The sequence below is a fragment of the Triticum urartu genome, chromosome 2A, assembly GCF_056163025.1.
Source record: "Triticum urartu cultivar PI428250 chromosome 2A, HENAU_Tu73, whole genome shotgun sequence".
Taxonomy (NCBI): domain Eukaryota; kingdom Viridiplantae; phylum Streptophyta; class Magnoliopsida; order Poales; family Poaceae; genus Triticum; species Triticum urartu.
The window spans coordinates 154902198-154913187 of record NC_141874.1 but is presented as its reverse complement, the minus strand read 5'-3'; the positions used below and the strand labels follow the sequence as shown (position 1 = coordinate 154913187).

At 41.2% G+C, this 10990-nt stretch overlaps 1 pseudogene; it reads left to right on the top strand.

Moving 5' to 3' along the window:
• Window positions 1-9300: 9300 nt before the first annotated feature.
• LOC125541294 (uncharacterized) lies at window positions 9301-10613 on the top strand (annotated as a pseudogene).
• Window positions 10614-10990: the final 377 nt, after the last annotated feature.

Below are 10990 nucleotides of genomic sequence, written 5' to 3'. Positions count from 1 at the left end.
CGCGATAAAGGGGTTGTCAATCCCTTCACGACCACTTGCAAGAGTGAGATCTGATAGAGATGATAATAATAAGATAAATATTTTTGGTATTTTTATGATATAGATTGAAAGTAAAAGATAGCAAAATAAAGTAGATTGGAAACTTGTATGATGAAGAATAGACCCGGGGGCCATAGGTTTTACTAGTGGCTTCTCTCAAGATAGCATAAATATTACGGTGGGTGAACAAATTACTGTCGAGCAATTGATAGAAAAGCGAATAATTATGAGAATATCTAGGCATGATCATGTATATAGGCATCACGTCCAAGACAAGTAGACCGAAACGATTCTGCATCTACTACTATTACTCCACACATCAATCGCTATCCAGCATGCATCTGGAGTATTAAGTTCATAAGAACAGAGTAACGCCTTAAGCAAGATGACATGATGTAGAGGGATAAACTCATGCAATATGCTATAAACTACATATTGTTATCCTCGATGGCAACAATACAATACGTCTCGTTTCTCTTTCTGTCACTGGGATCGAGCACCGCAAGATTGAAACCAAAGCTAAACACTTTTCCCATTGTAAGAAATATCAATCTAGTAAGACAAACCAAACTGATAATTCGAAGAGACTTGCAAAGATAAACCAATCATGCATAAAAGAATTCAGAGAAGATTCAAATATTATTCATAGATAGACTAGATCATAAACCCACAATTCATCGGATCTCGACAAACACACCGCAAAAAGAGTTACATCGAATAGATCTCCAAGAGAATCAAGGAGAACTTTGTATTGAGATCCAAAGAGAGAGAAGAAGCCATCTAGCTACTAGCTATGGATCCGTAGGTCTGAGCTAAACTACTCACACATCACCGGAGAGCCCATGGAGTTGATGTAGAGGTCCTTTGCGATCAATGTCCCCTCCGACGAAGCTTCGAAAAAGGCCCCAAGATGGGATCTCTTGGCTACAGAAGGTAGCGGCAGTGGAAATAGGGTTTCGTGGTGCTCCTGGATGTTTGTGTGGTATGTGAACATATATATGAGGAAGAAATAGGTCGGTGGAGCAACGAGGGGCCCACGGGGGGAGGGCGCGCCCCCCTACCTCGTGGCCGCCTTGTTGATTGCTTAACGTCCACTCCAAATCCTCCGGACCACGTTTGTTCTAAAAATCATGTCCCGAAGGTTTCATTCCGTTTGGACTCCGTTTGATATTCCTTTTTCTATGAAACACTGAAATAGGCAAAAAAAACAACAATTTGGGATGGGCCTACGGTTAATAGGTTAGTCCCAAAAATAATATAAAAGTGTAAAATAAAGCCCACTAACATCCAAAACAGATAATATAATAGCATGGAACAATAAAAAATTATAGATACATTGAAGACGTATCGGCATCCCCAAGCTTAATTCCTGCTCGTCATCGAGTAGGTAAATGATAAAAACATAATTTTTGATGAGGAATGCTTCCTAGAATATTCTTCAATGTATTTTTCTCTATTGTGGCATGAATGTTCAGATCCGAAAGATTCAAGATAAAAGTTGATTGTTGACATAAAAATAGTAATACTTCAAGTATGCTAATCAAGCAATTATGTCTTATCAAAATACCATAGCCAAAGAAAACTTATCCCTGCAAAGTCATATAGTTTGACCATACTTCATTTTTATCACACAAAATGCTCTCATCATGCACAACCCCGATGACAAGCCAAGCAATTGTTTCATACTTAGCTATTTCAAACTCTTTTAACTTTCACGCAATATATGAGTGCGAGCCATGGACATAGCACTATGGGTGGAATAGAATATAATGATTGATGTTGTGTGAGAAGACACAAAAGGGAGAAAGTCTCACATTGACGCGGATAATCAATGGGCTATGGAGATACCCACCGATTGATGTCAATGTAAGGAGTATGGATTGCCATGCAACGGATGCACTAAATCTATAAATATATGAAAGCGCATCAATGAAACTAAATGGGTGTGCATCCAACTCGCTTGCTCACGAAGACCTAGGGCATTTGAGGAAGTCTATCATTGGAATATACAAGCCAAGTTCTATAATGAAAAATTCCCACTAGTATATGAAAGTAGCAAAATAAGAGACTCTCTATCATGAAGATCATGGTGCAACTTTGAAACACAAGTGTGGAAAAAGGATAGTAACATTGTCCCTTCTCTCTTTTTCTCTCTCATATATATATATATATATTATTTGGGCCTTCTTTTTTTGGCCTCTTTTCTTTCTCTTTTTTTTTCGTCCGGACTTTCATCCCGACTTGTGAGGGAATCATAGTCTCCATCATCCTTTCCTCACATGGGACAATGCTCTAATGATGATCATCACACTTTTATTTTCTTACTAATCAAGAATTACAACTCAATACTTGATGACCCACAAATATAGGGGATCTATCGTAGTCCTTTCAATAAGTAAGAGTGTCGAACCCAACGAGAAGCAGAAGGAAATGATAAGCGGTTTCCAGCAAGGTATTCTCTGCAAGTACTGAAATAAGTGGTAACAGATAGTTTTGTGATAGGATAATTTGTAACAAGCAACAAGTAAGTAAATAAAGTGCAGCAAGGTGGCCCAATCCTTTTGCAGCAAAGGACAAGCCTGGACAAACTCTTATATGATGTAAAGTGCTCCGGATGACACATGGGAATATCGTCAAGCTAGTTTTCATCACGTTCATATGATTCGCATTCGGTACTTTGATAATTTGGTATGTGGGTGGACCGATACTTGGGTGCTGCCCTTACTTGGACAAGCATCCCACTTATGATTAACCTCTATTGCAAGCATCCACAACTAGAACAAAAGTATTAAGATAAACCTAACCATAGCATGAAACATATGGACCCAAATCTGCCCCTTACGAAGCAACGCATAAACTATGGTTTAAGCTTATGTCACTCTAGCAACCCATCATCTACTTATTACTCCCCAATGCCTTCGTCTAGGCCCAAACAATGGTGAAGTGTCATGTAGTCGACGTTCACATAACACCACTAGAGGAGAGACAACATACATCTCATCAAAATATTGAACGAATACCAAATTCACATGACTACTAGTAGCAAGACTTCTCCCATGTCCTCAGAAACAAAAGTAACTACTCATAAAGCATAAACATGTTCATAATCAGAGGGGTATTAATATGCATATAGAATCTGAACATATGATCTTCCACCAATTAAACCAACTAGCATCAACTACAAGGAGTAATTAACACTACTAGCAACCTACTAGCACCAATCCCGGACTCGGAGACAAGAATTGGATACAAGAGATGAACTAGGGTTTTGAGATGAGATGGTGCTGATGAAGATGTTCATGGAGATTGCCCTCTCCCGATGAGAGGAGCGTTGGTGATGACGATGGCGATAATTTCCCCCTCCGGGAGGGAAGTTTCCCCAGTAGAACAGCTCCGCTAGAGCCCTAGATTGGTTCCGCCAAGGTTCCGCCTCGTGGCAGCGGAGTTTCGTCCAAGAAGATGGCTTATGATTTTTTTCCCATCGAAAAACTTCATATAGTAGAAGATGACCACCGGAGGGCCAACAGGGGGCCCACGAGGTAGGGGGCACGCCCCCACCCTCGTGGGCAGGGTGTGGCCCCCTGGTGAAGTTCTTGCTCTCAGTATTTTTTATATATTTGGAAAACATCTTTCGTGAAGTCTCGGGACTTTTGGAGCTGTGCAGAATAGGTCTATAATATTTGCTCCTTTTCCAGCCCAGAATCCCAACTATCGGCATTCTCCCTCTTTATGTAAACCTTGTAAAATAAGAGAGATTAGGCATAAGTATTGTGACATAATGTGTAATAACAGCCCATAATGCAATAAATATTGATATAAAAGCATGATGCAAAATGGACGTATCAACTCCCTCATGCTTAGACCTCGCTTGTCCTCAAGCGAAAAGCCGAAATCGAAAAATATGTCCACATGTTTAGAGACAGAGGTGTCGATAAAAATAAAATACGGACATGAGGGCATCATGATCATTCTTAGAACAGCAACTCCTATAATTCTTTGTCATATAATCTCTAATGCTAGAGTAATAATTCAATCACAATATCAAGTATGAATCGGTAAACTTCATTGAAAACTAACAAACTACAATCTCAGTCACTGAGGCAATTGCAATTTATCATAACATAGGAAAGAGTCAATGTATAAGAGTTTTTCAGCAAGTCCACATACTCAACTATCATATAATCTTTCACAATTGCTGTCACTCACGCAATACTTATGGGTATGGAGTTTTAATCGGACACAGAGAAAGATAGGGGCTTATAGTTTTGCCTCCCAACGTTTTACCTCAAGGGTAGTGTCAATAGTAATAGTTCATGAAAACTCGCATCCAATTAGCCATGTATACCAGGATCTTTCCAACATATTGTGCTTGCCAAAGGATAAAATGTAAAAAGGATGGGTGAAAATCACCATGACTCTTATGCACTGTAGGAGATAAAAGTAAAAGATAGGCCCTTCACAGAGGGAAGCAGATGTTGTCATGCGCTTTTATGGTTGGATGCACAAAAAATCTTAATGCGAAACAACGTCACTTTATATTGCCCCTTGTGATAAGGACCTTTATTATGCAGTCTGTCGCTTTTATTACTTTCATATCACACGATCGTATAAAGCTTATTTCCTCCCCACCAATCAATCATACATATTTAGAGAGCAATTTTTATTGCTTGCACCGATGACAACTTACTTGATGGATCTTACTCAATCCATAGGTAGATATGGTGGGATCTTATGGCAAGACTGGTTTGAGGGTGTTTGGAAGCACAAGTAGTATCTCTACTTGGTGCAATGAATTTGGCTAGCATGAGGGGGAAAGGCAAGCTCATCATGTTGGAAGATCCAAGACAATATAATTCATCTTAGATGTAAGAAAACATAACCCATTATGTTGTCTTTCTTGTCCAATGTCAACTCTTCAGCATGTCATATTTTAATGAGTGCTCACAATCATAAAAGATGTCCAAGATAGTATATTTATATGTGAAGACCTCTCTTTCTTTATTACTTCCTATTAATTGCACGGATGACCAAAATTGTGTTTGTCAACCCTCAGCAACTTTTATTCATCATACTCTTTCTATGTGAGCTCATTACTCTCCATAATACTCACATGATCTCTTTGTTTCTTTTTATTTCTTTCTCTTTTCTTTTATTCCCTTAGGATCATGGCAAAATAATCAAACCCTTGACTCAACACTAATCTTTATTATATAGCTCATGGACTCGATTACATAGGAGGATAATAAAGCAAAACCCACAACGAGATCATACTAAGAACTTTTATTCTACTAGATCAAGATATTACCAAAGGGATCGAACTAAGAAAAACGGTAAAGATAAAAGTGATGGTGATATGATACCGGGCACTACCCCAAGCTTGGCAGTTGCCAAGTGGAGTGCCCATACCCATGTGATTATGTCTCTCTTTTCGGGGATGGTGATGTGATGTTCTTGGCGATGATGCCCCTCAAGATACGATTCTCCTCCTCAAGCTTGTTGACTTGATGCTTGAGGTCCATTATTTTCTTTCGGAGTTTTCCTGTAACAGCCAAAGCTCCCTGCATCCAAGGGTGCTGCATAGCTGCAGGAGAAACAGTGACACTCTTTTTCATATTCTCATAAGAAAGAAATCTAACATTGGAAGGGATAACCGAGTTTGGAATGGCTGAGCTCTGCAGTTCTCCCATTGTGAGTCCAGCTCGGAAGCGGAAAGTGACTTCTTGATCCTCTTCCATGGCATCTATCCTCTTCAATTCTTCCTGCATCTCTTCCTCCGTCGCTGGCCCGAAGATGTCAATATTGTTGTTTGTCATTGATCTCGGTGCCGGGTGAGACACCCGGCTCTCCCCGACTGACTCTTGCAAAGACGTCTTGCTCTAATCTGCAGCAGCAACAGCTCGAAACACAAAACATAGGCTAATTGCGTGATACGGGAGTCAAAACCCCCGGGAGATTATATAATGAATTTTTACCGACCAAAATATGTGTCGTGTACGAAAACGGAGTTCGGAGGCACACGAGGCGCCCACGAGGTAGGGGGGCGTGCCCAGTAGGGTAGAGCGCGCCCTCCACCCTCGTGGAGCCCTCGTGTCCTTCCCGGACTGCTGCTTATTTTTCTATTTTTCTAAATATTCCAAAACAGAGAAATATTGTCTTCAAAACTGTTTTGGAGTCGGTTTACTTACCGTACCATATACCTATTCCTTTTCGGAGTCTGAAACGTTCCGGAAAGTGTCCCTTATGTATTCCTCCGGGGTTACGGTTTCAATAACATTGGTTTAAACATTTATGGGATTACCTTAGATATAGTGTTTGATTCTTTGACCGTTCACCACCTTCGGATTTGTGCCTTCGAAGTTGTTGATTTTTATGGCACCAGAATGGTAGACCTCCTCGATAACGTAAGGGCCTTCCCATTTAGGCCTTGTTCGGTTACGCCTAGCCCGATGAGGTTTTGGGTCCAATCCACGTGGGTACGCAGGGATTACCCCCGCCGGGGAATAAACCCAGCCCATCCAGTTTTTCTCGTTCGGTTAAGCCCCGCGTTGTATTTCCCTGGCCCAAACCTCTCCAAACCCACGCGGAAAAAATCATCCACTAGCACCCCGTGGAAGGAATCCCCGAGCGAGGCGCTCGTCTCATCTCTCCCGAGCGACAGAAGCGGCGGCAAGGAGGCGGCGGGGATGAGTGGACGGCGGCGGCGCAACCTACCCGGAGGAGGAGGGTGCCTTCCTGCTTCGACGACCTGCCACGAAGCCCGCCGGAACCCTAGCCTCTGATTGTCCCATCTCCCCCGCCGCCCCCTTGCCGCGGGCCCACGGCCGGAACCCTAGCTCCGGAGAAGTGGTTGCTGCAGGCGAGGAGATCTCTGGTTAGTTCTCTCTCTCCCTCCTCCCCCCTCCCTCCCACCGCCTTTCTCTCTAGCAGCACTGATTTTCCCCCTCCATGAAAACCTAGACAAATATTGATCTGTCTTCCCGAATGTGGTCGTCAAGGTCGAGACTTTTCTTGGGGTTTCCTAGGAACTAGCATCAATTGTTATTTCATGATTTGTCTTCCCGAATGTGGTCGTCAAGATCTGTCTTCCCGTTGTTAGTAATTTGTACTGGAGTCAGCAATACAATTTTGTGTTAGTAAATGGAGTCAGCAGTACGATTTAGTGTTAGTAATTTGGATTTGTTTTATTTTTCTCGACATAATTATTGTAGTAGTAGTATAATTGTTAGTCTATCTCTTGGTATAAAGAAGGACTATCTAATCTGGAGGAACAACAATGCATGTTGTTTTTGTTGCTGGCTGCTGATAGTACGGTATGATGTTCGTCCCAAAATGTAGTATGTGAACCTAATCTCTGTTAGCAGCAGAGCACATATTTCCAAAGATTTTTTATGTCCGAACAAAAGATACTTCGGGTATGATCATTGGTAGATTATATAATTGTTCTCTTCATGGTGTGTGATCATCATCTGTTCTTCATTGGTACACATTGCAGTTATCCTTTTTTCTAGTGTTGTCCTTTTTGTTAGATGATGTTCCAATGCCAGATATTTTGATGATGCCAGTTATAAGCTAGCTTCGCCGCCTCACAGCTGCAGAAAGACCCTGAAGTGGGCAGCATCGTGAAGGACAAGGTAGATTAATCCTCTTGTTTTAATCTTCTCCTTATTCATGTATTGTTGGTTATTATTGCTTGGTCGATAGATCTGTGTTACAAAGTGTTTTTTTGGTAAGCTGAGAGCTATGTTAATATCTTACATTACTAGACATTGTAGTTATTGAAGAATTTTAGCCCTTACTGCAGTTGTTTTTTTGGTAAACTGTTTGTTTGTACAACTTGCACTCTTACTGTTTTGGTGTAGTAGTAATAACTAGCCACATTTTTCTTCTTTAGACTTGGAATGGATCCTGAAATGAGGGATCGTGTTAGGAAGAGGGAGGAGGAGGATGACGAAATGATGTTATTTGTTTTCCCTGCACTATAGTTGATAGAGACCGATGGAGTTGCTCTTAGGGAGCGGAGGATTCCGCGTCATACATCATCGCTAACAGGCGAGATGTTTGTTAAGGAGTTACTCGAAGGGCACGTCAAAAACTGTCGGGTAGCATTTAGGATGGAGCCGCGTATCTTCAAATCTTTGGCTAATTATCTTCGAAGGGAGAAGTTGGTGAAAGATACCAGAATTAAAGTCGAAGAGAAACTAGCATCATTTCTGTGGATGTTATCCCATAATTCTTCATTTGAAGACCTTCAAGTTCGGTTTGGTCACAGCGGGGATACTTTCCATTGGCAAATGAAGAATTTCTTTGACATCATCCCTATTCTCTCCAAGCATTTTTTGAAGCCTCCAAATCCCAGTCAAGTGCATCCGAAGATTCAGTCAGACACGAGATTCTTTCCTTATTTTCAGGTTTTTGCTTCGCCAACTTTGATCCACATCGATAACTTACTCTTCATGTTATAGGTGCTAAGTTATAGTATTTCATTGCAGAACTGCATTGGGGCAATTGATGGGACACATGTTCCCATAACAATTTCAGGAGAAAAAGCCGCACCATTCAGAAATAGGAAAGGGACCCTAAGCCATAATGTTATGGTCGTGTGCGACTTCGACCTGAACTTCACCTTCATTTCTTGTGGCTGGGAGGGATCTGCTACCGATGCTAAAGTTATCCGGTCAGCACTTAATAGTGGGTTTCATGTACCTCCGGGCAAGTTTTATCTGGTTGATGGTGGTTATGCCAACACACCTTACTTCTTGGCATCGTATCGTGGTGTTCGGTACCATCTAAAAGAGTTTGCACGCGGTCACCGTCGACCCCAAAATCACAGGGAGCTATTCAATCTCCGGCATGCCGTGTTACGAAATCATGTCGAACGGGGATTAGGAATCTTGAAGAAGCAGTTCCCAATCCTAAAAGTGGGCACGCATCATCGAATAGAGAACCAAGTCAAGCTACCAGCAGCGGCGGCAATCTTACATAACATCATCCGATCTGAAAAAGGAGATGAGCGTTGGTTAGATAACCAACCAAACAATATACCTGTCATGAATTTTGTTGATCTTCCTGACGGTGATATTCCTCAAAGTCATCAAATCAACCATGAAGGCGACAACCTTAGAGATGCCATTGCTCATCAAATGTGGGCTGATTATCGACATGCATAACTTGTCATTTGTAGTGTAGTAGTAATAAGTATAGTGTAGAAGTTTATGTTTTTTTTTCTGTTGTTCATGTCATGAATATTGTTCAGAAGTCACTATGATGACTGCTCGAGGGTCACCAAGGTTGAGCCTCCTCAAAAAAGCCGTCGAAAGGGATAGAGCATCACCTCCTACAAGCAGTGTGACAAAGAGGAGGAGAGGGTCTCCCAAAGGTAATAAACTAGCCATGACTTTATTTCTCTTGTCGGGGCTTTATTTGCTTAAAACCAAAATAGTTAAGATAGAAAAAGGTACATTAACATACAATGTGGAAATGCAGAAGATAGAGCACAGTGGAATGCAAGCCTTGAGAAAGATCTTGTGGACTTGCTTCGTGAGCATGATACACCTGAACATAAGGGTCAAAATGGATGGAGCTCAGAAGCATGGAATACGATAGTGAAGAAATTCCACCAAAAGAATCCTTATGCTAGGTACGAGAAGAAGAAAATCCAAGAAAAGGAAAAAGAGTTGAAAAGAGAATACAAGATGATGAAAGAGATAAGGAAGCAAAGCGGCGTTTCATGGGATGACCGGCAGTGCAGGATTCTAGCGGATCCACCACTTTGGAAAAACATCATCATAGTAAGAATGTCATTGTTATTCCCTAAAAGTTTCATTACTTGTTGCATGCTCTAATATCATTTTCTTGTCAACTATGTAGTCACACCCTAAAGCTGGAAAGTTCAAGACAAAAGGCTTCCCTCTTTTTGAAGCTTTGGGAGAATTGCATGATGGTTAGTTATCAACTTCATTCATATACTCATGTCATTGTTTTATGTTTGTTTACTCTTCTAGTTTGAAATCTTATATTTGATTGTCACTTTAACTTGTAGGCCAAACTGCAGAAGGGACATATAACTTCACCTCTATCGAGTCATCACATTGCTCAACCCAATCAGATCTCGAGAATCTTGGAGGAGCTGGCAAGAATCAAGGAGAAACATCAGCTGATGGTGAGAATCTTGGAGGAGAAAGGGTGCAGATCGATGAAGATGTTGATGAGGATTACGTGCAAGAAAACATTGTTGTGGAGCCCGAGCAAACTCAACCAAATTTGGCTACTGCACCCTCAAGAAATGGAGAAGAGAAAGAACCAAAGAGAAGGAGGGGGCGAATGGTGATGTGGCTGCAATGATGGAGAAGTACTTGGAAATAAGGACGAAGCAGGTGGAGGATGAGAGGAATAAGCCAAGGGTCGTGGATGAGTACTCTATCAAAAACTGCATTGATCTGCTGAAAACAATGGAGATCACACTTGAAGAAGAAGTCAAGGCTTTCCGAGTCTTCAAGATCCCCTAGAACCGAGAGATTTTCATGAGTGCCAGACCGGAGACTGCTCTTATGTGGCTGAGAGATGAAATGGAATAACTCAGGTACTCCTCTTTTCAATTAGTGCATGTTACTAAACTCCTTGCTAGCCATTTAGTCCATGTTGTTGTTGCTGCTGCTGCTGTAAAGACATTATTTTCTTCTGAAATGGATAGTTGTTTTAAATATATTTATGAAGTTCTTTTGCAAATTATTAGACTGACTGGTTATAGGAATACTTTGCTTGAATAATACAACCTTTTTTCAAATGATTGCTTGATGTATCGACACAGGTTGACAAGTGCTTGTGTTGTAGCTAGGCTAGGCTGATTTTCTTGTGGTTGTAGTAATTGTCTATTTCTAAACTGCTATGATGCCTTGTCCCTAGAAAATAAAAAGGAATGCTTTTAACATAGATCAGAGGATAGAGATTGATT